Source organism: Sturnira hondurensis, unplaced genomic scaffold, assembly GCF_014824575.4.
Source record: "Sturnira hondurensis isolate 20B ecotype Veracruz unplaced genomic scaffold, ASM1482457v3 Scaffold0022908, whole genome shotgun sequence".
In the NCBI taxonomy this organism is placed as follows: Eukaryota; Metazoa; Chordata; class Mammalia; order Chiroptera; family Phyllostomidae; genus Sturnira; species Sturnira hondurensis.
In genome coordinates, this window is record NW_028095539.1 from 1,316,100 (window position 1) to 1,340,315 (window position 24,216).

The window sequence follows — 24,216 nt, forward strand, 5'->3', positions numbered from 1 at the left end:
CTCCTGGCTCCATGGCCTCTGCCGTCTAGAAGGGGTCCCCACACCTGCCAAGACTGCTCTGCCCCTCCCCCCACCTGGGGTGCCCTCCCCCCAGACCTTTGTGCCGCTCAGTCCCTCACTTTCTCTCGGTTTCTGTTTGTGTGTCATTTCCCTGACCATGTGATCTAAAAGAGTGTCCCTCTCTCCCTCTGTGTCACTTTCCCTGCTTCGTTTCTCTCCCCAGCCCTCATCACCGTCTGGCACACTACACGTCTATCACTGGATTTGCTGACTGTGTGTGGCAGAATGTACGCTCCGGGAGAGCAAGGGCTCCGTGGTCCGGTCACTGATGTATTCCCGGCGACCAGAACACAGGGGTGCTCAGGGAATCAATGGTGGCCTAGAGACAGTGGTGGAGCTAAACTTCCAACCCGGATTTGTTCGACCTCAAAGCCTGTGTGCTTCCCTCTGCCACACTCCTTTATTTTTATGTTTAAGATTTTATCCATTTATTTTTAGAGAGAAGGGAAGGGAGAGAGAGAGAGGGAGAGAAACATGGACATGAGAGAGAACACATCAATCGGTTGCTTCTTGGAAGTGCCCCAGCCGGGGACCAAAACTGACATCCAGGCATGTGCCCTGACTGGCGATCAAACCGTGGGCCTCTCAGTTTGCGGAACAACGGCCGACCCACTGCCTTAGCTCAGGGCTGCACTGCCTTCTTTGGGTCTGTTTCCACGAGCCAGAGGCCTTAGGGGGCCACTCTTAAGACTCGTTTGTTTTGTCATGGTCATGTTAATTTTGGTTTTTTGTTTGTTTGTTTTTCCTTTGGGGTACCTGTAGTTGGAGACCTGTTTCTTTCTTGCTTAAAATTTTTTGTGGTCCTGCATGGCCTTTAGGATAAACCTAAAATCCTCAGCCTGGCATGCACAGCCCCCATCTTCTGATCCTGGAGTCCTTCTCTGGTCCTCCCCGCACTGTGCCCCCACTAGCCCCCCCAAGCCAGCTGGCGCTGTCAACACCCCACACAGCCAGATTCCGTTCTCATGTGTTAGTTCACTCGGGCTGCCACACACGGCACCACAGCCTGGGTGGCTTAGTCCACAGAGATTTATTTTCTCAGCTCTGGCCGCTGGAAGCCCAAGATCGAGGTGTGTCAGCCGGATTAAGGGGAAGCATCTCTCCAGGCTGCTCTTCCTTGCTGTGTAGATGGCTGTTTCCTCCCTGCGTCTTCACAGCTACCTGCTCCCCTCCATGTCTATCTGTGCTCTAATTTCCTCTCCTTACACGGACAGCGGTCACGCGGAGGTAGGGTCCACCCACAGGGCCTGGTGCTGCCTTAATTACCTCTCCAACGGCCCTGTCTCCAAACACAGTCACATTCTGAGGTGCCTGGGGCAGGATGTCAATAGGAACTCCCAAGGGACACAGTTCAGCCCACACCACCTCATTGGCTAACCCAGCTCCATTTTAGCTCCTTCTCTGATCCCCCGCCCTGCAGGTGCGTCCACCACCCTTTTCTGTGCTCCCACCGTCCCTCGCAGTGCCTGCCTTGTCCCCACACATCCTTCTGGGTTGGAATAAACAGGTATATCTCTACCTCCCCTCATTAGACGGAAAGGTCCTGAGTTCAGCCCACAGACCTCCTTGGAAGCTCACCTTTGCCCTCGGCGCTAGGCCAGCACACAGTAGGTGTTTAGGATATATCTGAGGACAGGCAGAAACTGATGGAAGGAAGCAGAAAAAAGTGTTTAGGGGGAGTTTCTCCCTGTAGCTTCTTGCTACCCCCTGAAACCGCACTGTGGGGCGGGTGCAACGACACACCACGGAGAACTACACCGTCCTGCTCTTGCAGCTGAGGGTGAGCGTTCCTTCTGGATTTTTCTGGGGGCAAATCACGGTGTCTTGAGGAACTGAGACCACCCAGATCGCTGGATCCAGTTCTGACGCCTCCCTGGTTCCCAGCTCGCTTCCCCACCATCACATCTGTGTCCATCTGACCAACAGGCATCCTAAGCCCTGACCTGTTCCGAGACTCAGAGAACTTAATGGGTGGCCAAGTGCTTTGAGATTAAACGATGCTGTTTTTGTATTGAATTCTAAGTGGTGGGCTAGAAATTATTTCCCTTGGGTGTTGTGTTACTCTTAAATAATGCAACTCTCCTGATTTGAACTAATTGGAGGGAGGTGCACGTGAATTAGTGATAAGTCTGAATTATGGGATAGTGCAAAACTTTTACTACTTTCAAATTACAATAATGTGAATTAATGACTAATCCTGTATTTTCAACACATGGTCCCTTGGTTTTAATAAACCGATGAGAACCATGGGTCCTTAAGCACTCATTGTAAACTAGGGAGTTCAGACCGAGTGGTTCTAAAGGTATTGAGAAACTTCTACTTAAATAAGCTAACCACCTCCCCAGCACTGTCGGAGGCTTGGCAAGCCTTTCCCTAGTCCCCTGCCCAGGGCAGATTATGGACACTTCTGAGCAAGCAGAGCTGTGACTCACTGAAGCACGGCTGTTCCCAAAGCGCCAGGCTGGGGAAACTGCTCGGAGTGGCAGGTGCCGCGACCAGCAGCCCTGTGAGGAGCCCGGGGCCCCTCAAGCTTGCAGGTGGCTGGAGAGCTGGCATCGTGTCCCATAGTTGCAGCCCCACTGCTCACATGCACACAACTTACACACGCAGCCATCTCTCATTTGCACATAGTTTTACACACCCACTTACTCGTGTGCTTCCATAAAAGTCATGCACGCTCAGATGACACACGTATTCCTGCAAATACAGATATGCATACACACAATCACACACACACACACACACACACACACACAATATACCGTATTTTGCCATGTATAATGTGCAAATTTTCTCCCAAATTTTTTTAAGAAAAGTAAGGGTGTGTGTTACATATGGGCAGTACCTGAAATACCTTCTATCTGTTCTGCTGCTTTGTAATTATTTGTTACATAACATTTCTTGTACCATAATATGTTCAAAATACCATATTTTAGACCATAAAATGCACCTAGGTTTTAGAGGAGGAGAAGAGAGAAAAAATTTTGAAGCAAAAAATGTGTTAACATATTTAATAACATAATATTTCACCAATATAAATGTAAACAGAACTCAACAACAGCATTAACAACAAGTATTCCTCCCAAATTGGGGGGGGGGGATGGTGCGTCTTATAGTCCAAAAATATGGTACATGCTGAAATTTCTTTATAATGAAAAGACAAGTCTCTTAATATAAACAAATAAACAAATAAATAAATAAACAAACACATAATTAAATTAAAAATTAAAATGAAAAATGTTTTTCCTGAAAGTTTGGGCCAAAAACATGGGTGTGCATTATACATGGGAAACTACGGTAACAACTAGAACTCCAAAGGCTGAACACAAAGGCTGAACACATCCTTAACCCTATGTAGGGATAAGGGGTTCCAGGAGGCCGAGGGGGTGCTCCACATATGTCTTTTTCCCCCGAGATGAGGGTGCGCTGGATGGGCTCCAAATGCAGGTACCGACTCCGCTTCCAAAGAGGAGCGAGCAGCTTGAGGTGTGATTCTGTACTTTCCAACTCGTCAGGGTGGAGGCAGAGCACCTCTAGGAAAGGAGGGCAGACACGAAAATCAGAAAGCCAAGGAAATAACAACAATGGGCACTGGACACTTGTCATGTGCATCTGTGTAAGGCCTTTACTGCATTTTCTCCCTCTCTCCCTGCAACAAGCTCAGGAGGAGGGGGGTATTATCATCACCATTTTACAGATGAGGGAACTGAGGCTAGAGAGGCTAAGTGACTTGTCTGAAGTGCCACAGCTGCATGTGCTGAGCCAGGATTCAAATCCAACATAAAATAAATGTTTGAATATCTACCTGAGTATCTATATTCAAATATCTATTTGACTGTCTGTCTCAAATAGATATTAACCAAAGTCTGTATTAGACTCAGAAGAAGTGAACTTGAACCAAACAAAAAACAATGGGGATGGGGAGAAAGGGATGGGTGTTATACTGAATGAGAAAAGGAAGGGGAGGAACCTGTTGCCTTGGGAGGGATAATGGCCTAGGGGAGGTGGAGGAAAGCCAGGCCCCAGGGGAGCCCCCAGCACAAAGAGTCTGCAGCTGACTTTGCAGGAAGAGACACCTGGTGACTAGTGTCTCCACTTTGAGAGACTCAGAGCCAGATGCTTGAAATAGTAATAGCCACCCATTTATGAAACATTTACTGGTCTATTACTAAATACTCTAGGAGCAACATCTTCTTTGGTCCTCCAAATAACTCTGTGGGAAAGATGCAATTGCTAACTTCATTTTATAGATGAGAACACTGAGGCTCAGAGAACTCGCCAAAGTCATAGAGCCAGTGAGTAACAGAGATGGGGCTCAGCCCAGGTCTGGCTGACTCCAAATCCCATGCTCTTTTCCTGCTATATGTGTACTTGACTCCTTCTGCACCATTGTAGTCTTGACTACACTCTTGCCATGAGTAATGGGTAGGTACTGAGAGATGCGGGGTCCCTGGTGCTTCTTTCTGCAGATGATCAAGACCAGAAAGAATAAGAGGAGGCAATGATTTCCTAGGTGTTGTTGAAAATATCTGTATTCTGACAGTGGTTTTTGAGACTGGAGTGATGGGAAGTCTTGAGTAGCAATCAGTGGCCAGTAAACATTACTGTTTTGGGTTCTTGTTTTTATTATAACTCTATTTATTAAGATTGGACTTTTGGACCCAACACTAAGAGCATTCAATGGAATATACAGGAGGAAAAAGAGGCACACATCCACCCACGGGGGTGGGGGGTGGGGTGGGGATTGTCTTCATTCTACAGCTGTGGGTTAAACTTGGTGATAACGGTTTGAGAGAAAATTGTGAAAGCACAATGTGCTCCCCTTGATCCCCAAGACCCCTGAGAATGTCACAGAGGTCAAGGACTGGAGCGAAGGGGAGAGAATGGGAGAGAATGGGAGAGAATGTAATCTTTTGTCAGCACCGTGGACAGCATCCAAGCACGTTGGGGATGGGGAGCTGTCCCGGGTGCTAGCCCTAACAGCGGGGAGATGAGGACGATGCTCAAGTGAGCTTTGTGCCAGGCACCATTCCAGTGCGGTACATATGTCACTTGTGCAATATACCGAATGAATGCACAGAGTAGATGTCATTTCCCCCACTTTACAGATACAAAGACTGATGATCAGTGACGAAGAACACCTCTTCCATGTGCACACAGCAGGTAACAGAGTTGGGACTGGAACTCAGAATTTAGAATTATCTGGCAGGCGATCTAGCCTCCTTTCCATTCTGCCCCCACAGGTTCCAGAGATCTCTACTCCCTATTCTCACAAGGGTGGGGAGCCCACTCTCAATCTCTCAATGGCAATCATCAAACACTGATCTTGGGTTGAGCCTGGTGAGGGGATAATCTATGGGTTCTTCAGTGCTGGGAGCAAGGCACCTGAGAAGTGGAGTGTCCTAGTCACTCCAGCTGCATGCCTATCTTCTGGGAATGGCCAGGTCTTTGATCAGAGGAGATGGTGAAAGCCCCAGGTGATAAATGGGAGGAGGATAGGCTACCTAAAATGGGAGCAGGCCATGCAGGCCACCTAAAATGGGAGCACAGAGAGCTTGGCCCACAGGCTCGAAACCCCCTCCCAGTGCCCTCTCAGACAATCCGAGGCTATCACTGCATCAGCCATCTCAGCCCCCTGCCCCCAGTTGGTGCTCCCCAGTTGGGGTGACCACCTGCACCCTGAGCTCCTCTGCTGAGCCTTACCACTTTCTGTGGGGAGATAAGGCTGAAGAGCTTTAAATTCTGAGTTAAAGAATTTAGATTCTCTCCCACAAAAATATGGAGTCCCCTAAAAATTACCATCCATTTTTACAGCCTTTACCAAGTGTGAGGCATGCTGTTTGTTCATTTGCATGCATTTCCCCCCATTGGGTCTTCATTACAACCTCGTAACAAACTTCCTTGGAATAGTTACAATCATTCCCATTCTTGCAGGTGGTGGAGCAGCCCCAGGGAGGGAAAGGGACTTGTCCGAGGTCAGAGAGCTGCTTCTGGCAGAACCAGGGTGAAAATTCCGGTCTCTGTGATTCCTCACACATTGTGGCCAGGGGCAGTTGCCTGCCCCCACCCCCCACCCCCCAACCCACCTCCACTGCAGGCTAAGGACAGCCTCCAGAGAAAGCTTGGGTGAAGGCCAGGCAGGGAGGGGACAGGGCTCCCTCTCTCTCCTCGGCAGGGAGTCATCACAGCTGCAGCCACAAATCCACCTCGCAGGGAAATTACTCGGGAACCAGACAAGTGAATGACATTTTTTAGGATATGTAGAAAGATTGTAGGGGACTCTCTGCATGGACACGGAGAGGGGGTGGTTCTGGACTCGGAGAGAGTGATGAAGGCGGNCAGGGGCAGTTGCCTGCCCCCACCCCCCACCCCCCAACCCACCTCCGCTGCAGGCTAAGGACAGCCTCCAGAGAAAGCTTGGGTGAAGGCCAGGCAGGGAGGGGGCAGGGCTCCCTCTCTCTCCTCGGCAGGGAGTCATCACAGCTGCAGCCACAAATCCACCTTGCAGGGAAATTACTCGGGAACCAGACAAGTGAATGACATTTTTTAGGATATGTAGAAAGATTGTAGGGGACTCTCTGCATGGACACGGAGAGGGGGTGGTTCTGGACTCGGAGAGAGTGATGAAGGCGGGGTTGGCATAAAGCTAAGCAAAGGAGTGCCTTTGAGGTCACTCAAAAGACCAAGGGCACACCCCAATGTGAGGATTTTACCTGGGTCGTTGGGTCTTTCCTCCAGCTCCCCGAGCCCTGCTGTGCTCTCCCGACCCTCCCCGGTCCTTGCCCCATCCTCCCAGGCTGCTTTCTCAACGGCAGCCTGAGGGGTCTTCCTCCCGAGGGTCAGCGCTGGACAGTGTGTGCTCTTGCTTTAAGGTCACCTCTGCAAGACTCAGTTTCTTCACTTGCAAAACGGGAATATTAGCAGCCCCCCAACACTGTCCCTGGCCTGGCTCGTGAGGGTGAGACTTGGCCACCAAGTTGTGTGCTGCCAGGCAGCCCCAGGACAGTGAGCAAGCACTCTGAGTCTGGGACAGAATCGGTGGCCGTGCTCTGTGGTCTGGCGGCTGTGAAAGGGAGGCCTGAAACTGTGGCCACTCTGGCAGCTGCCCTGGGCTTTTGGGGCTCTTAGGTTACCCCAGTCCTTCCAGGAAGACCCAGTCTCACAAAGCACGAAGCAACCCCAGCCAAGGCTTTTGATCACTCTGCAGTCTCCTTTGTTTCCCCTCGGCCCTGATGAATCAATTGCAAGTCCCCAAAGGTGTTATTTTCTCTCACTTCTGAGACTGCACATGCCACCCTCCAGCTAAAGCTCTCCTCTGCTCTGACTCGTGGCTAATTTCTATTCCACCTTCAGATTAAGAGCCTGGTTTAGACACCCTATCCTCCAGGAAGCCTTCCTTGACCCCAGCCTCTAAGGTATCCCTGCTCTCTGCTCCCCAGGGCCCCCTGTGCACTGGGATGTGGGTGTCTGGGGAGATAAGTGGAAGGGGAAGTGGGAGAGGTGGGGGTCATTGTCTCCGTAATTCACACCTGCGGCTGGAGAGGGCGTTGAGAGCAGCAGGAGGCGTGAGCAAGAGGGCGGGGCGGGGGTGTACTGGGGCCAGGGAGCACCACTGTGGAGGCCACCTGCAGGTTTTCTGAGCTCAGTCTCTCATGGGAGGGGCCCAGGTGTGGTGCTTTGTGATGCTGGCCCCAAGGGTGGCTCTGCTTACCTGCCGATGGGAGCAGGATGCAGCAGCTTGTCCCCGGAGGACCCGGGCCACCAGCTGGCAGGGCTCAATGCAGCATTGCCCAAACCTCAAGCTCTCATCTGTCAGGAGGGGCAGCAGGCAGGGAGGGGCGGGCAGTTGGTGCGAGGACCCACATCTAAGTCTCAGGCTTAATTCTGTGTGCTCCTGCCAGGAAACCCTGTGTGGGGCTGCATGTGGCCAACATGACAATGTGTCGCATGTGGCTGTGAATCTGCTGCTGTCGGACTCTGTGTTCATATGCATATGTGTGTCTGTGCACAAGTGTCACATGTGGGGGTTCGTGTGCATGTGTGTGCCTATAGGTGTGTACCAATGTGATGTGAATCCATGTGATCTGTGTGAATTCGTGAGTATATGAGGTTTGCAGTTGTGTGTTAGTAACTAGACTACTGACGATGTACTCTGGCCTTGGACCTGCACCCACGGGGGCTCAAATCCCTGCTCAGCCACTTCCTAGCTCTGTGGCCTTGGGCAAATCACTTCACTTTTCTATAAAATGGGGGTGGAATTATAATACACATCCTGATTGATTTTTGCATGGATCATAAAGAACAATAAATATTGGCAATTATTATTGATGTCATGTGTGCTCGTGGGTATATTTTCTATGGTTTATATGTGTGTCTAGGCCTGTGTTGATGGGCCAGCCTGGGGTCTAGTACATTCAGTCTGTGTGTTTGTGTGTAAATATGTGTGTCAGTCTAGGCATGCATCTATATTTCAGCTTTATCTTTAACTTTCCATGATCCCCTGGAAGCTCAGGGCCCAGGGCCACCTAACACTCCTTAGACCCTCCTTCCCTAAGCCCTGGTATTTGAAAATAGACAATTGTTCTTTTAAAAAATAAAATTTTGAGTTTTCTGGAACTCAGGCCCATACACAGTTCAACGCCCACACCCAGGTAGTATGCATGTGCCACACATGTGAGCATGTATGTGCTCTTGTATGTTGACATGCAAGATTGTTCGCGGCTCCCCCGTGAACCCCAGCCCACAGTCTGGAGCCAATACAGGTGAACAGCAATGAGTATGTCCTGACTGGGTCAGTCGACCCTGACCTTGGAAGGGAGTAGAAGTTTCTGTGAGCTGGAAAAGTTCTGAGCATGACAGCTAGAGACAGACAGGTCTTGAATCCCGCCTCCGAATCATGGCTGCTGTTCCTGTGTGTGTCATACAACAAGAGTTGGGCCTGGAGCCAGATGAATGTGGTTCAAGCCCCCGCTCCCCCGAGTCCTCCAGACTCAGGAAGATTGCTCTCGGCTGCATTTTCTCTGATCCCCTTGCCTGGGCCTGACCCCTAATCCCAGGACTACAACCAAAGGAGCCTCAAACTGAGTCCCAATCAGGGAGCTCCTGGCCCCAAAGAGGCTGTTCCAGCTAGTGCGGCAGGCCCAGGGAACTGCGGGGCTCTGGGCCTCAGCAAAGTACAGCCCACCAGCCCAGGGCTCAGACCAGCTGTGGTCAACAGGCAGACGAGAGAGAGACAGATAACGAGGTTGAGAGTGAGTGCTTAGCAAATGGACAAAGCAACTTTTTTGTCTGATGAACTTAATACTTTTTGACATGGAGCTTGTTCTTGCATTTTAGTGTTCAGACCGGCACTATTCACAAAATAGCCGAAAGGCGGAAACAACCCGAATGCCCACCGAGGGATAAATGGGTAAACAGAATGTTGCATATACACAGACAGAATATTATTCAGCCTTAAAAAGGAAGGAAATCCTGATACATGCTAAACATGGGTGAATCTTGAGGACATTATGCTGAGTGAACTAAGCCAGACACAAAGAGACACAGACTGTGTGGTCCCACTCATACGGAGAATGTGAAATAATCAGATCCACAGAACCAGGAAGCAGAATGTGGCTGCCAGGGTTGAAGAAAGGGCAGAACGGAGCGGTGACGTTCATTGGGTGTGGGTGTCGGTTCTGCAGGATGGAAAGGGCTCTGGGGATGCGGGGGGCGGGGGTGGTGATGGCTGCACAATGGTGTGAGTGTACTCGGCGCTGGTCAAACGCACACCCAAAAGCGGTTAGAATGATAAATTTTATGTCATGTGGATTTTATTACAATGCAAAAGCGGGGCATGTATCTGCATGTTTAAAAGTCAGATTTATTGGGTTACAATTCACACACAGTGAAACCCGCTCTCTGAGTGTACAGTTCTATGAATTTTGACAAACACAGCCGCATATCGATGACCCAATCAAGCTACAGAACCATCTCTTATCCACAAAATCCCTCCTGCTCCTTTGTCATTAGTGCCCACCTCCCCCAAAACCCAGCCCCCGGCAACCGCTGATATGTTTTCAGTCATTGTAGTTTTGGTTTTGTTTTTTAATTTTCCGGAATGTCATATAAATGGAATCCTACAGCATGCAGCCTTTTGCATCTGGCTTCTTTCACTTAGCATGACACATCTGAAACCCATCCGTGGCTGCGTGCCAGCGGGTCCTTCCTCTTCACTGCTGGGTGCAAGGCCACTGCCTAGAGACACTGAGGTTTGTTTGTCCCTCCGCCACTGAAGGGCGTGTGAGTTGTTTCCAGGTTTCATTTGATTCTATATTAAACCACTGTCAGTATTCTCCTACAGGTTTTGGTGGCTGAAGATTTTCATTTCTCTTGGTTACACACCCAGGAATGAAGTGGCTGGGTCCCATCAAAGATGAATGTGTGACTTTACAAGAAATGACTTTTCCAAGATGGTTATACCTCACTTTGTTGTTTCATTTTTTTTCTAGTGGCTCATTTTTATTATATTTTACAAAAGCATCTTTCCATGATAGACTGGAAGGAAAAAAATACCTACTCAGTTCTACCTCATAGTTTGAAAAGCTCCGGTTTGGGAAGAATCAGTAGATGAAGTGTTGGGGTAAAGGCTTCTCAGCAGAGAGAACAGCACATGCAAAGGCCCAGGGGAGGGGAAGAACTTGGCCCACCTAGAGAACTCAGAGCCTGGGATGGGAGGAGGGGGGCTGTGAGGCTGGGAATGGGGTCAGGGACCAGATGGTGCAAGATGAGGCTGACTTGGGACATTATCAGGAGCGGGGATGGAGAGCCTTTGAAGGATCTTAAGCAGGAGATGAAAATGATTTAATTTACATTTCAAATAAGTTTCTCTAGCTGGGAGTGGCAGCTCCCTGGAGGTGGGAGCTCCTGCTGGGGTCCAGGCCAAAGATGAGGAGACCTGGACTAGGCTGTTGGCAGCAGGGGGGCTTAGAAGGTAAAATGGATAGGATTTGGGGCTGGGCTAGGTGGGGGCGGGGAGTAAGACTTTGTGTGAAGTGAGGGTGCCCCAGCTTCCCTGGCTTGGGCCAGGTGCTCCTGTAGGGGAATCAGTGGGATGGAGAGGATGCCTGGAGGGGGTGGGGGGTGGGGGGGGGGAGGAGAGTCAGGCTAGAGCACAGAGACCTCCCAGCTCTGTGGCTGCAGGGCCTGCCTCTCTGCACCGCCCGCCCCCCCCCCACCTCCTGCCCAATCTAGACCCGATTCAGCTGTCACTCAGGCAGGCCAGGCCTCTGAAAGGCCCCCAAAGAGCCCTTGATTTGTGCAGGCCTGGCTGGCCCATTGTCCCCCTGGGATCCTGTCTTTGCCAAGAGTAACAAAGAGCTCAGCAGAGAGCTGGCTCTGGGCTTGGGTGGGGGATTAGAAGGAGGGGGAAGGGGAAAAGGAAAGAGGGAGGAGCTCACCTCAGGCCCCAGCAGGGCTGAGGGGAGGGTGTTGCTTTCAGCCTGCTTCTCCGGCCTGTGTGGGTCTGTGGGAGCTTGGGTTTGCACGCACATAGCTCTAAACTGTGTGCAGGCACTGTGTGTCCACGTGAACATGTGTGCAATGTGCATCCCTCTGCGTGTATGCCTCCAAGGGCCCTGTGTGCGAATTTCAACATCCCCACATATGCACAGGTGTCAGATGTCAGACACTGTCTGCCCCTCCTGACGCCCTCTCCACGTACTCTGTGCTCCCCAAGGAGCCTGACCCTGGGAGCACATCAACCAGACTCATGGCTGGCTTCTAGCTGGGCTCCGGGGATGGGAAGCCCAGCCAGCAGATCAGAGGGCAGGGGGCTGGACCGGGCTGTGGATGGGCCATGGCCGAGGTCCAAGGGGAGCGCCACGATTTCTGTTGAGCAGTCCTCTGCAAAGCTGCAGGTCTTGCCAGCTCCCACAGTTGCTCCCTCCTCTGACCCTTCAGACTGAGGGTTGGCAGGCTGGCTCCCCTTGGGTGCATCACTCTTGCTTTTTGGTTTCCTTTCACACTGCCTTCACCTTTGTGAATGGCGCCTTTATTAAACTTTTCTCACCTTGTCTGTGCCGCCTTTTTCTTCTTGGGGTCCTGGCTGAGCAACAGGCACGTACTTTCAAGTATGTGTGCAGATGTGCAAACTGCATCTCTCAGTAGGGCTGTACCTGGAGGCACCTGCATGCACATCTGTGTGTATTTGTGCACACACATGCACATGCTCTGTACATGTGGACATCCTTCTGTGTGCACATGTGGCCATTTGTGAATGGGGCATGTGTATGCATGCACATGTGGGTATGCACATGCGTGCATTTTTTATTGTGTTTCTGCTTGTCCATGGGCGTGCATTTCAGCTGTGCTTGGTGTTTGGGGGTAGGAATAATTGTGAGTGGCAATGAGTGTGTGTGATGGTAGAGCCACAAGGGGAGGGAAGCCTGACGGTTGGAGGTTCCCAGGCAGCAAGGATCCCAATAGCTCCTTCCAGTCTCCCCCGGGGACCTCTGAAGAAGCTTTGCCCTTCCAAAGGGACCCGCTGCCAGGAGTTCAGCTTGTTTTGTTCAACAAACATCACTGGCTGCCTCCATGGTTACCTTCTGGGATGCTCCTGCCCCTGTACTGGACTGGGGATAGACCACCTCCTTTGGCTGCAGTCCCAGGACCTCAAATCATACGCAGTGAGACCTGTCCTTACTGGGAGAGTTAATAGCTTTACTCCACAAAGGGCTTGTTCAAGAAAGACATGAAACCCAGAAGTTATAAACAAAATAATAAATAGATTCAATATAATTAGTTTTATAAAAATGTTTTATAAAAATAAAATATTTTTGTCCAATGAAAAGAATCAAAGAAATGTAAAAGGTAAGCATCTGTATTCATGGAAGTAAGTATCTATAATTTATCTTATAGAGAAGGGTAATCATAACAGGGGCCCCCAACCTCCAGGCTGTGAACCAGTACTGGTCTGGGCCTGTTAGGAACCGGGCCACAGAGCAGGAGGTGAGCTTGAATGTAATGGGCTTGAATCATCCCAAAACCATCCCCTACTTTCCCAGTCTGTGGAAAAATTGTCTTCCATGAAACCAGTCCCTGGTGCCAAAACGGCTGGGGACTGCTGCCCTATATAACATGTAAAAGGTCCCCAGGGACAAATAAGAAAATAACAGTAATCCAATAGTAAAGTGTGGTAGATACGAGGTCTGTCCAGAAAAAGTCCAGCCATTGTTAATATAACGAGAATGGTTTGTGTGATATCAGTGTAACCTGGTGGCCAAGGAGAGTGGACTGGGATGTGCATGTGTGAGCAATGACGACTTCACTGTACTAGTCAGTGGGGGTGGTAGACACCGTTGAGTGAGCCTGTGTACTGTGTGGCCGTTGCATTCAAAATGACTGAGTGAGTAGACCAATGAATCTGTATCAAATTGTGCATTAAGCTTGAACATTCTCCACAGAAACTATTTGGATGATTCAGAAGGTTTTGGGGGACGATGCAATAATTGCAATGCAGATAAAAATGTGACACAAATGCTTCAAAGATGATCAAGGATCTGTTGGAAGTGATCCAGGTTCTGGAAGGCCTGCAACAAGCAGAGCACCTGAGAATATTGAACGTGTTCGGGCTGCAGTCAACAAAGATGGGCGACTGACAGGTGAGAACTTGCAGCCGACCCGTGGATTCCAGAAACTTCTGTGTCCGAGAGTTTGACGCAGGATCTTGGCATGAAACGTGTTGGGCAAAATTCATTCTGTGGCTCCTGCTACCAGAGCAGAAGGAACCTGTGGGGCAGTTGCTGACGACTTGATTCAAGCCGCTACCATTGAACCAGGTTTCCTCAAGAAGGTCACAAACAGAGATGAATCGTGTGGGTCTACAGCTACACATATGACCTGGAAACGAAGGCCCAGTGGCCCCGATGGAGGCCGCCTGGTTCTCTACACCCAAAGAAGGCGCGGCAAAGTCGCAGCAAAATTAAGTCCGTGTTAACTATGTTTTTGATTGGGAAGATGTTGTCCATCACGAGTATGCCCCTCCAGGCCAAACAGTTCATAAGGAGTACCACTTATCGGCTAAGAGATGTAATACAACAGAAACAGCCACAGGTATGGGCAACTGGTGATTGGCAGCTTCATCACGACAGTGCACCCACAGGCACATCACCTCTCATGCAGAGTCTTTTGGCAAAACATCAAATCATCCCGGTGACTCAGCCTCCCTACAGCCCAGATTTGGCACGTTGCAGCTTCTGGCGTTCCCCAAAATCACCTTTGAAAGGGAAGAGATTTCAGACTGTCGACGAGATTGCGGAGAATACGACAGGGCAGCTGATGGCAATTCCGACAAAGAGTTTTGCAGACTGTTTTGAACAGCGGAAGAGATGTCAGAAGAACTGTGTGAGGTCCCAGGGTGCCTGCTTTGAAGGGGACTGAGGCATCATTGTCCTGTGCACCATGTTTTTTGTGTCTTGTATCTTCTCCAGTAAATGTCTCTATTTTCCATAGTGCCTGGCTGGATACTTTCTGGACAGATCTCATACGTGGTCAAGGGGTTTCAGAAAGAAGGACCACAGACTGCAGTCCAGCTAAGCCCAGATCCAGTGCAGGGAAGACTGTTAATAACTGTGCAGGGTCTGAGATTTTACCCTACTTGCAAGCTAGCAAGTTCGCCTACCTCTGCTTCTTGGAGACTGACTGGCAAAAGACGGGAGACTCCTGGGTCAGACACAGAGCGCAGCTCATTACTCCCAGCCATGGCGGTAACCAGAGTGTCGGCACTTTTTTCACCCAGGCCCCGTCCCCACGGATCAACGTGAAGAGGGTTAGACATCAGCAGCACACACAGTGTGTTGTGTATTAGGAGGGGACCCCAAAGCCGAATCCGGCAGAAGCCACATTGTGTAACTTCAAGGCTAAGTCATAAAAGATGGTATAGCTTCTGCCAGATTCTCCTGGTCGCCATGCAAGGAGGAAGCTCAAGTTCCCTCGGGGATACCCATAGAACGAACAGAACTCAGCCGCTCGTTACAACAGGGAGCAGGCCGACTTGGAAGTGGGCTTTTCAGACCCTGTCAGAGCTTCTGACAACCGCAGCCTCCCAGCATCGCCCTGAAGTCTCGGCAGTCACGCAGCCCTCGCTGCCAGCTAACCTGCTGGAAACTCCTGACACAGAGAAACCGTGAGGGACATACGTGAGGACTGTCGTTTGAAGCCATTACACTGGGGGATTTGTTACTCAGCCCAGGTAATTAATTCATGGGACACAGGCCTCCTTCCTTAGTGTCCAGCAGAGGGACACTCTGAGCTGTCCCGCAGCTCCCGTGGGGTGTGGAAGTAGAGGTGAGAGCTGCAGACCCGTCACAGGGCCTCTGAGCCTCAGTTTTCCCACCTATAAAACAGAGATTCAATCAACACCTCTGTCCTGGGGTTATGGTAAATATTCAATAAGACAATTGATCAAACCACACAGCACAGGGCCTGGCACAAAGTCAATGTTAACTTTTGTGAATAACAAATGATCGTGAGCAGGTATTGCTTTTGTTTAATTATTCTGAGAGATTAAAAATTCAGAAAACTCAAAATTATGCTCATAATCACCCAGACTCATACCGCCTAGATTAACAACAAATACATTTTCCGTCACATCTGCTGCAGTTCTTTTGAAAATGACAGTGGTAAGAGCATGTGTCCCGCCTCTGAGAGATAAACCCCACATTACAGAGGGAGCTGAGTGCGGGTGTTCACTTCTGGTCCAGCTTTGTTCTGGATGCCGCGCTGTGGGTCCCGATCCCCCGAGAGCACTGCACACTGGGACAGCACAGGTGCGGCGAGGTGCCTGGAAAGGAAGGCAGCGGGAGGCCAGCAGAAGCGAAGCAGGAGCCTCAGGGCAAGAGGGACCCTAAAGAGGCTCCGAGAGCTGCCTGGAGAGACAGGGACCTGAAGCTGTGTCAGGCTTGCAAAGGGCAATGGAAGCCACTGTGGCTTCCTGACATTTGGTTAGTCACTGTCACCTGCACCATCACAGGGCCACACATGATGCCACCCACACAGTTAGCCCCACCTCCTGTGCTGCCAGTACAGTCCCAGAGTCACACATGTGTCACCTGCAAAGTCAGCTCCATTATCCCACATCAAACCAATACATACAGTGTCACCTGTACATAGTGAGGCTCACTATGAACCACCAACACTCACTCAAGGTGTCTGCCATCTGCACTCAGTGTCCCCAGCTCAGTGGGACACTCTCTCACAGAGCCACCTGTCTACAGCAGCCACACAGAGTGATTTGCCATTGGGTGTTCCATCAGCTGTGCCCTGTGGTATGACATCACACACAACTGTCCCTTGCTCGGCCGGGGGAGCCGCCACTCAGGCTCAGTCTCCATCTCAGCGAGCTGGGGAGGCCGGGCCTGCAGAAGCAGAGCAAGTGCAGGGAAGAAGCGTTGTTCTTTGTGGGCAGGTCATGAAGGGGACTGGCGGCCCTCTCCGGGCCCCTCCCCTTCACCAAAAGAACAAAACAGCAGCTATTTTTAGCTCCCAGCCCCACTCCCCCTCAGACCCTGGGGTGGGGAGTCCCGTGAGAGAGGCAGCGGTAGTTGTGAGGGCCCTACTGAGGGCAGCAGCCATGTCTCCGCTCCTCAGGGCAGCTGGCCCCGTCTCTGCCAGGGGAGGAGGAGCCCGGGTACTCCTGAGACACAGAGAAGACAATGAGAACAATGCCCGGGCCCCCAGATTCCTGCTTCCCAGGGAGCACCCCTCCCACCCTGGGAAGAGGTCCCATGGCTACAGGGCATGGCGGCAAGGCACTCCCTGCCTTGTTCAACCCACAGGCTCCTCACAGACCCCATTTCCCAAAGGAGGCTGCCAGGGCAAGTGGCCTGACTGGGGATGCACGGGCTCTGCACAAACATCATGTGATGGGCAGCGCTGGAAACACGCAGACCTACGAGTGAGAACCCAGCTCTGCCCTTCACGGCTGTGCAGCCTCTAGCCTCAGTTTCCTCAGCTGTAAAATGGGGGTGTTAAGTCTCATCTGTTAGGATTGCTGTGAGGAGTCTAGGCAAGGAGAACTGGCACATAGTAGGTACTCAGATAGCCTTGGATCCCTAACTGTGTGAGCTTCTCCCAGAACAGAACTTGTCTTGTTCAGCACTGAGAAGGAGAACCTAACATGCTCCCTGGCACACAGTAGGTACTCAGTAAACTTTGTTGCAAAGGTTACTGAAGTGTTCTTATCAGCCTTTTGATCTGTAGGCTTGTTCCAACCTGAGTCACCCTCTTCCCAAGCCCTGCGTGCTCTGGGAAAGAAATTTGTCCCACTAAGACCAAGCCACTGGTCAGCCGATGGATGAATCAGCCTCCCAGAACTGGGAGCCCTGTGCCGCAATAATAAAGAGTGGCCACCAGGGGGCGAAGTCTCTTAAGGTTTCCGCACCAGCCCGCGGGCTGGAGACCATACCGCCCACCAGGTGGTGTACCTGTCCACCCCTCAACCGGAGGTCCAGGGGCCGGTTTCCTGAACAGCTCTAGAGGAGCACCCTTACAACCAAGGTTGTCATCTCACGGTGGTTAGAAAGCAGCCCTTCTTCAGGCTGACCTGCTCTTTCTCTCACTTTCCAGTATCCTGTGATGGATGTTAACCCATTGCTCCCCAACGCATGCCCCACCGGGCTTCAGGATCCCCCTTTTCTGTCATCCACCCCTCCCCAGCCAGAGGAGCCCAGGCCAACAGAACCAGAAGGTCCCAAACTTGAGCTGAGTGTCTCTCACCCCATTTTGCAGATGGGAAAGCTGAGGTCTTCGAAGCAGAATTATTGTGGCAAGCGTACGCATGAGAAGGTATGTGGCTGGGCCGAGACCAGCACCTCAGTCCTCTTTTAACTTTGCCATCTCAGTCATGAGCTGTTTTATTATTGTTCCAAGGGGAGGAAAACGGGGAAGGAAGAGGATCTCTGTGCCTCGTTTTGTTCTAGATCTTTGGCCTCGCTCTGCACTTGCGTTATTTCACCGAGTCCTCTAGCAGCCGCCGGAGTGAGATGCCATTGTCCCCGTGCATGGAGCAGGGAAGTGAGGCCTGGTGAGGGTCCCCGAGGTTTCCCAGCCAGGAAATAGCAGCACTAGCTTTTCTCCCCGGGACCAATTCCCAAAGCCATATTTGTTCCGATGCATTAGGTCAAACCATATAAAATGGCCATTCCCATAGGTCGAAGTTTTTCAAATATCTGATAAGCTTAAGCTTAATATTATGGAGACTTCCTTATCCTGAAGGAAGGAACCATTAACTGGAATAGTTTGGTGGCAGTGGGGGAGGGGAGAAAGACTTCTTTGGGAGCAAAACACCCCAAGGAGATGAGTTTGCTGGAGAGATTGCCCCCTCCAACCCCAAAGTCCAGATCAGGATCCTGCAGATAGTTCTAGAGGCCACGTTCAAGGACCTCTGACCACAGATGGCTCATACACCTTGGGCAGGAGGAGATTTGGGGGAGGGTCTCAAGGGGGGATATGGCTTCTCTGGCTCTCTCAGGGAGACCCCTAGGAAGAGGGGCAAACCCACAGGGTATAAATTTAGAATGTCATAGAATATCATGGCTAGAATGCCATAGAGTGCTGTTGAATGTCAAGGAATGTCGTAAATGTTCTGGAGAGTCAAAGAATGCCACAGGATATCGTGAATGCTTGTAAATGTCATAAATTGTTGGAAATGTCAAAAGATGTCATAGAATGCCGTAGACGGCTGTAAATGCCATCAAATATGAAGGACTGCCTTCCAATGTCATTACAGAATGCTGTAGATAGCTGTAAATGTCATGGAATGACTTAGGACGTCATCCTGGACTATCAGAGAATGTTGGCACCACAGAATGTCATGGGAATTTCAAGGCAATTGGAAGGACTCTGGGCATTGTCTGGGCTCACTGGCTCATTTTGCAGATGAGAAAACTGAGGCCCAGAGGCAAGAACAGCCTCATCTAGTGAAGCTCCCCCGGACAGGCATTAGCAGATGCAGACTGAGCATCTGAGTCTCTGGACTCCCAGCCCAAGCAGCCTCCCTCGGCTGAGGCTCGTGGGGACTAATTACCCCTGTGATGGAGAGAGTGGTGCCCAGTGGGTATTCAGCCACACTCCCATCCTGGCTGGCGCTACCCTGTGTCGGAATGGGGAATTAACGCCACATGTTGGGCTTTCTGGTCTGGAAAGCGAAACAGTGAGTTCTTCACACTGAAATCAACAGCATTCCTGCTCTGCGGCAGGGAGAGAGAGGGTGCGTGTGTGGGGCGAGCCCTCAGAGGCCTCTCCCAGGCCCTGTGCCAGAAGAGGTGCCCCGAGGTGCCAGTCCTTGCACAGCCCAGGACTCAGAGGTGCCTGATCTCGTGGACAGCCCTTGGGAGAGGTCCTGGGGCTGAGAGGTGGGTGAGCATGAGAGGCACCATGGAAGGGCCTTTCCAGCCAGATGTCAGGCAGGCCGGAAGGGTGTCGTTTGGGCTGAACTGATTGCAATGAGAGGGATGGAAGTTAGTAATAAGAATCCAGAGAACCTGTCTGCCCTCTTGGCGGGTTTACGGGTGAGCGGTCATGGAGGCGGGAACAAGATGGCCAGGCGCAGTGTCTTCTCAAGGTGTTCTTCCCTGGCTTCCACTGAACCAGAGGTGTGTAAGACGAACTCTGCCTCTCTCCTTTCGTCCCCAGGCCTTACGTTCCTGTCTCTCTGTCCCTCTCCCTCCCCTGCTCTCTTCTTCCCTCATGTAAAGATCCCCACCCAGACCTAGTCTGTCTGCCTCTGGCCTCCGGGCCGGCTCCTTGGCTCTGAAGTCACCCGCAGCCTCTCTGGTCCACACAAGTGGACAGAGGCCTGGAGCTCCGGCCCCCAAAGGGGAAGCGAACAGGTCCTGCCCACATCCTTCGGGTGCAGAGTCCCCTTCCCCTGGCACAGAGCCCAGAGCCAACTCAGGGTGTCCCCAGTCCTGAGGGGAGAGTTGGCAGTGGCCTGGAGCCAGTAGGAGCTGGTCCTGACTGACCACAGCTACTGTCCCAGCTGAGCCAGGGAAACTTGGCCCCTCAGGGCTGGGCTGGCGGTGACTTGGAGTGTGAGGCACCCGCCCTCTCAGCGAAGCCTGCCATTCTCCCAGAGAGTTTGCTCCTGGCAGCTGTGAGGATGACAAGGTCCCAGCAGGGCCTGGTGGCAGAACCGAGTTCAGGAAGGGACACAAAGAAGGAATGTGCGGGGGGAAGAGGGGGTGGAGGGGCTCCGGCAGGGCAGGCCTCGGTGCTGGGAGGCTGGGGGGCTGGGGACGGTCCGGGCCCACTCGGGGACCACAGGGGAAGCAGTGACGTTGGCCCCATGCTTGTTCACACTGATGAAGCTGTTCTAGTGGTACACATACGTGCGCATCACTGGAGACTGCGTCTGTGTGGACACACGTGCCGGTGTGTGCGCTCACCCCACAGGGCTCTGCGTGTGTATGCACACATGTATGTGTCTGTAGTCATTCTGCATGTTGGGGTGTGTACATGTGTGTGACTCTGGATGTGTTTTTATGTGGAGGGTGTGATTGTGTGTGCACATGTGTGTGTCTTCAATTCATATGTAGATGCTCTCAACATCAGCTCTAAGAGGATTTACTTTACAAGACAGTGGAGAGTAGTGTTTAAAAGCTCTACCCTAAACTGGGGAAGATCTAGGTTCAAATCTTGTCAGTGGCACCTTAGGCGGGTGATTTAGTTCCCAGACTTTAGTGCTTCCATCTGTAAAATGGGGACGATACCAGTGGCACCTGTGCCGGGCTATCACGAAGTTCTGTGAGACAGCCAGTGAGCGTAGGAGGGTTCTGTGAACTACGAAAGGCTGACAAACTGTGGAAAAAGTGGTGATACAGGAGTGTTGCTAGACTGAAAATAAATATGATAATGATATGCAAATCATTATGTATGTGAGTATGGGAGACTTGGGTCAGGAATAAGAGAATAATAGAAGGACACGCAAGGCCCTTATGGGCCAGGTCCCCCGTGTACGTGTCCGGGACAGTTTTAAGGTGGCAGTGTCAGGTACACTCCCTACCCCTACCTTTACTTCAGCCACCTCTTCCCAACCTGGCTCCCGGATCTTGAGTTGTGAGGAACCAAAAAAATTGGTGTGTGAGACCGGGCTGGAGGGAAGGAAGGGAAGGGGAGAGGTGAGAGAGAAAAGGCCCGGATGTTCGGCACAATAAAGAACTGGGGAGAAGGAGACGGAGAAGGAGAGAAGATGGGAACGCACAGGGGTGGCGGGGCCTGGGTGAGGGAAGGTGTCAGACAGTGTGGGAGTGGGGACTGGTGAGAGGTGTCGCCTCGAGTTTGAACCTGGATCCCTCTTAATGGCCTTCTTGAAATTTGGGTCAAGGCCGGACTTTTAAATATCCTGTGATGGCTGGAGTTCGTGTCTTTGAAAGTGACCCTGCGCTGAGACGGGCCCACCGGGCCCCTCTCCGAGGAGCTGCTGTGCTTCTGGATGAGAGAGTGGCTTGGGGAGAAGGGGTCTGTGTGGAGCCGGATTCCCCAAAAGGCTTCTTCCAGTGAGACGCGCCTCCGCCCCTTGCTGCCGGGGCTTCCTTCCTGGGCAGGTGCTTCTCTGTCCCCGGGGGAGGCAGAGGGAGGCTGAGAGCCCCTGGGGGTTAGGGCCGCTTGGGACTTCCACCCTCAAGCTGGGTGTGAGACCACATCCTCTGCATGCGGTTTCTGCCCCCAGGAGCGTGTGTTCCAGTAGAGGAGATGGAACAGGACTCACCAAGACCTAGTCAGAATAATGATGAAGGTGTCACAGGGCAGGATGGAGGGGGAACTGTCAGCCAATCCACTCGAGCAGAGGAGGAGAGACACAGAGGCGGTGAGCTTCAACTTGAGCCTTGAGGTCTGAGCCTGAGGCCCTAGAGGCAGGGACAGCAGTGCCAGGTGCCAGGTGAGGGTGTGAGGAGCCTGGTACATAAGGGAAGAGGCAAGGGAACAAAGCAGGGGACACAGGAGGAAAGGACTAGGGGACAGAACACTGGAGGCCACGTCGGGGAGCCTTGAAGTCTGGGGTAAAAAAAGATTGTATCTTGGAGCAATGAGAAGGCTTAAAGTTAAGTGGAAGATTTTAATCAGGGAATAATGGGACCAAGATGGCATTTTAGAAAGATGACTCAATGGATGGGACACGGGAGGAGAAGTGGGGCACGGGGAGGGTGGTCCGCAGTGAAATCCTTGTGGACATCCGCCGAGCTCTACCTTCTCCACAACCCAAGGTGATCCAGCACCCCCATTTGATAGACGAAGAAACTGGGACTCAAGAGATGAAGTGGTTTTCTCAAGGTCACACAGCATGTGACCCAGACCTGTCTGATGCCTGCACCGTTGTTCTCAGTCTCCAGCCCCTGGGCTCTGGGTCCAGGCTGCCTGGGTGCAAACCCATCTTCGCCTCAACTTAGGGCACCTGATACAATGTGGCAACTGACATGAGAGCTCTGGGCCTCAGTGTGCCCCTCCGTAAAATGGGGCTAATAATTGCATCCACCTGTGGGGTTGTGGGGATCAAACTCCCTGAGATGTGAACGGGCTTGGTGCCCAGCGAGCACTCACCACATCAGTGTCATTGGGAAGCAGGCGTTGACTGTCTTGGAGCCTCCGCAGCGAGCCCTCTATGGGGCGACGAGGCCTCGACAGGGAGAGCAGCTCTGGGGTGGATGGAAGTGGGGGGACGTGAGAGCCCTGGAGGGTGGGACACAGTGGGGAGGACAGGGAGGGGCGAGGCAAGGAGGTGTCCTCACTGCGCTGAGGGGATCTGGTGCGGGTGGCAGTGCCGTCCTCTCCATCAGGGACTGGAGGACGAGCGGTTTGGGGGAGTATGGGTTCCGCGGGAGTCTTGAGTGGTGTCCCCTAAATCAACATAATGCCTCAGCCCCCAAAAGCGAGCTCTTCTTTAAAAAATGTGGGTTTCCTCTTACTACGTCATTCTGGGAATATTTGGGCTGCCAAAACCTTCTCACTGCTTTACGCAGAGTGGGTAAATGGCTGAGAAAGACTGGCTGTTTTCTTCTGAGTACTCCACTATTGATTCTATTTTTTTAAATTAAAAGAAAAAAATAAGGTATAAATGTACCAAACCGGAGTCCCTGAGGGTGGGGTCATGCAGTGTCAGGATTAAGGGCCCGCTTTCAGATTCTCGCAGTCCCCGTTGTGCAGTCCTGCCCGGCCTTTCCACATCCTGGTCCTTGGGCTAGCTATTTTCATCTCTGTAGCCTCAGTTTGTCCATCCTCTAAATGGGCACGGGAATTCTGGTTTGTCTTCTGACTCCAACAACCAATTCTCCAGACACCACCTGGGTACCCAGTAATTCAGCTCAACGCTGACACTGTCTGCCTGGCACTGGTGTCAGACCCCACATGTTACTGGGCTCGGTCCCACCAGACACCCCCACTTCAGGTGCTGATTGCCTGTCCTGGGTCCCTGTGCTTCTCTGACCAGCTGGCTATAAATTGGGGGTCCCACAACCCCTTCCTCAAGTTTGATAACTTGCTAGAATGGCTCACAGAACGCACAGAAATACTTTAGTTGGATTTGCTGGTTTGTTGTTGAGGATACAATTCAAGAAGAGCCAAACGGAAAAGGTGCATAGACGGTGGGGGTGAGGGTGGGGGGTGTCGCAGAGCTTCCATGCCCTCTTCAGGGGCCCCACTCTCCAGCACCCTGAAGCTCCCTGTGGTGCAGACACGGGGAGTAGAGAAGCCAGTGCTGAAGGGTGAGGCCCCAAACTCCTGTTCAATGACTTTGGGCCACTTGGAAAGGGGCAGGGGGGCAGGATGTGCCTGCAAGAACACCAGTGGGCAGGGGGTGGGGGTAGGGGCGGGGGAAGGGCAGGAAGGCAGGGCAGGGCAGGGACAGGGGGCATGGGGCTGGCCTGGGGGCCATGTGTGCCTTATTCTTTTTTCTCCTAAAATGAAATCACTTTGAAGTAAACAAAAGTAACATTTATTTAAACAATTCATCAGAAACAAAAAGATTCACTGTACGAAATTCAGATAGTGCAAAAGGCGAAAGAAAACACAAGTCAGCAAAAGCCCACAGCCAGACACGAGCCACGCAGGGCATTTTGGTGTGTGTTCCTCCGTAATGATTTCTCTCACATTCCCTCCCTCCCTCCCTCCCCACCTATCTACTTG